Source organism: Euprymna scolopes, chromosome 33, assembly GCF_053919585.1.
Source record: "Euprymna scolopes isolate OS-2025 chromosome 33, ASM5391958v1, whole genome shotgun sequence".
Lineage (NCBI taxonomy): Eukaryota > Metazoa > Mollusca > Cephalopoda > Sepiida > Sepiolidae > Euprymna > Euprymna scolopes.
The window spans coordinates 33,030,912-33,034,900 of record NC_136514.1 but is presented as its reverse complement, the minus strand read 5'-3'; positions in this window follow the sequence as shown (position 1 = coordinate 33,034,900).

The following is a 3,989-nucleotide window of genomic DNA, read 5'->3' as shown; positions in this document are numbered from 1 at the left end:
TTGATGATGTAAAGAGAGAAGCTTGGTTTTAGATGCATTAAGAGTAACCAGACATTCTTTACCCCATTGTACTACGTGCTCAAGATCAGAGGAGAGAGAATTGGAGAGTGTACTTCTTCCAATCTTATAATCTCTCAATATAACGCTATTTTCAACTCCAGCATCTAATTTTTCTATAATTTGACGTTTTTCGAGTAAAGTCAGTGTCACGTTTTCTTTTAGAGTTGCAAGCTATTATGATGGGTTGTTTTACACTATTTTGAATATAACAATCTGAAAAAAAAATTACAGTTAGTGTAAATTAATTATCAATAGCTAATCTACATTAATTACATCACATTACGTAGCTAATCTACATTAATCACATTAATTACATAGTACCAATATTAACATTTCTGCGCAATATCTGACTAAACCATGTAAACAGTTTTACTGCAACTCCGCATCAAATCTGCTAATACAATTTCAATGACGAGACAGTTCGAGTTTAGAGAAAGTCCAGGTTTAGAAGAAGTCCAAATGAGAGGAAGTCCAACTTTAGAGGAAGTTCAAATTAAAGGAATTTTACTGTATATAATATATATATTATTTAGCAGATATAACATATATATAATATATATAACATATATAATATATATGTATATATATAATATATATGTATATAATATATATATATACGTATACTAGACTACCCGTGACCCGTTGGGTCAGTGTGTTATATTAGCTATGGAATTCATGTATAAGCGTGACACTTGTGACGTAAAGAAAACATTTCTATGAAAGTATTTTCAAATGAAAAATCACGGACGCATCAGTCAAACATTAAAAAAACTCCCTATTCGTGTAAAGTTACCTATTTTTCCGAATAATCGCCCAAAAATTGAAAATTAAACATGATTTGCCTACGAATCGAACGCCGATGAAAGTTATTTAGCAGCAAAAACGCACATGAACCTACCGATGAGAAATATAAGAATGAAAAACCCATACTGGAATCCTTCAACCAAGTTGCAGAAACTTAAAATCTAAACAAAAAATAATTAATAAAACCTGAAGCAAAAAAAAAGTAAATAAATAAAATAAAATAAAACTAATATTGAAACAGATTATTAAATGTGTTAACAAATTCACTGTTCTCACGCAACTATTTGGAATCTAGAAATGTAAACAAAAAATAAAAAACAAGGAAGGAAGGAAAAGGGACGGATAGAGAGTAGTAGTAGTAGTAGTAGTAGTAGTAGTAGTAGTAGTAGTAGTCTAGGCTTTACTAAAATTGTTCTTATATTTGTCAACGGGTTAAAATTGTTTAGTTGTAAGGAAATAGCGACAGTATAGTTGTAATAAAGAATAGCTGAAAAACACCACAACTCTTCCTATATTAAATAATAATTTCGAAATAATAACGTTAATATTTCAGTGGGCAGGGAAAAATCTGCAAAAGAAACGATTTGTACCTATTTGTTTACGTTGTTATGAATTAATGTTTATGCGAGCATGCGTAACTGGATGTCGTAAACCGGAAAGTGGGTTACATCACTCGTTACAAAGTCATTTGAGTTTTATAATTATATAGTTAAATAATATATATTTATATATATGTATATATATGATATATATGTATATATAATATATATGTATATATAATATATATGTACATATATAATATATATGTATATATATAATATATATGTATATATAATATATATGTATATATAATATATATGTATATATAATATATATGTATATATAATATATATGTGTATATATAATATTATATATTTATATAATATGCATATGTATATATAATATATATGTATATATTGGAGGAGAAATGAAACATTAAAAAAAATTGTTATTTTAATTTAAAGTTTAAATTATAGAGATTTGCACCAGTCAAAAATACCACTCCATCGATAACAGACACCCTACAAACCGTTAAAATAAATTACAACGCAGCCACAATATATCCCCAATTTAACCTTAAAACATATACCCCTTAAACTCAACACTATGTAAAAGACCATATAAAATTTTGTATATCATACTATATATAACACGCATCTTCTTTATTTATTAAGAATTCAACATTCTATAATTCCTCTTAATCTTTTTCGCCCCTAATGAATCCTACGCGAGACGCCGCATCTCCCCCATGCTACCTAGCACCTTCTCTACTCTTCCGATGAGAAGCATTAGACTTCGAAATGCCCTGCCATAAAGAGTCCCTTCTATCCCCCAAATTTTGCTTGTATTTCATTATTCAATAAATGATCCATTCTATATCTACCAATATATAGTTTGACTTCATTTCATACTCTTGTTGTCCTATTATTTTCTATGTATATCTATCTTTCTATATTCCTATGAATTCGTTTTTCTTTTGTGTGTATTGATATTCATACTAAACCCCCTCTTTTCTATTTATTTAAAAAGAAAATACAAGTTTCTTATATATGGATATGCAATTGCATTCATTTGCAAAACATGTAGCTAATTTGCATATTCTTTTAAACATCCATTTTAATTAATTCCCTATTAGTTTTTTTTTTCAGTTTTCTTGTGGGATGTTCATCTTTAGTTAACTATTACATATAATTATATTCATGCAGATATTCTACATGATTTATACTTGCATAATATTTGCGTAAAAAGTTTGCAGTAAACACAAAACTGTTTCTATATATATTTATGTATCCGTATACATTTTTGTTTAATCTATAAAAGTGAACGTGTCTGTGTGTCTGTCTGTGTACATTTTCCTACGCAATAACTCTGTCAATTTTCAGTTTACAGACTCGAAATTTGATATACAGGGTACTGAGATTTGGGAAAATCTTTGTAATCAATTTTCGGCCAGAAATTTGGCTGTTAAGGGGTCAAAGTTCAACGATTTGACCTTTGAGAACTCTATCAAACTCCTCCGACAATTTGGGGTCTAAACACTTGAAATTTTAGATATGTGTTCCTTGGACATGGATCAAACTTAATAACTTGATTTAAGCCCAAACGAATAAATGTTAAGGGGTCATAATAGGGGTCAAGGTTTAAAAAAAATTTACCGCTTTTTTTTCTCAAAATACACCTCCAAACACCCGGTCAACGCCGGGCTGAAATGCTATTATACCTATAAAAGTGAAAGTGCCTGTCTGTGTAACTGTGTAACTGTGTGTCTGTTTGTCTGTGTGTGTATATTTCCCTACACAATAACTCTGTCAATTTTTAGTCTAGAGACCCGAAATTTTATATACATGGTACTGAGATTTGGGAAAATCGATGTGATTGGTTTTCGGCCAGAAATTTGGCGATTAAGATGCCAGAGTTCAACGATTTGACCTTTGAGAACTCTACCAAACTGCTCCGATAATTTTCGGTCTAAACACTTGAAATTTTAGATATACGTTCCTTAGACATGGGTCTAACTTAATAACTTGATTTGACCACAAAAGAATAAATGTTAATGGGTCATAATTGGGGTCAAAATTAAAAAAAATTGACCACTTTTTTTTGCTCAACATACATCTCCAAATACCCGGGCAACGCCGGGCAACGCCGGGCAACGCCGGGCACCCATGCTCGTATATCTATAAAAGTAAAAGTGTCTTTCTGTCTGTGTATTTATCTGTGTGTCTGTGTGTGTACATTTCCCTACGCAATAACTCTGTCAATCTTTAGTCTGCAGACTCGAAATTTGATACACATGGTACTAAGATTTACAAATCGATATGATCGGTTTTCGGCCAGAAATTTGGCGACTAAGGGGTCAAACTTCAACGATTTGACATTTGAGAACTCTACCAAACTCCTCCGCCAATTTGGGGTATAAATACTTGAAATTTTAGATATAGGTTCCGTGGGCATGGATCAAACTTAATAACTTGATTTGAGCCCAAAACAATCAATCTTAAATGGTCATAATAGGGGTCAAAGTTAAAAAAAATTGACCACTTTTTTTTTTTGCTCAACATACATCTCCAAATATCCGGGCAACG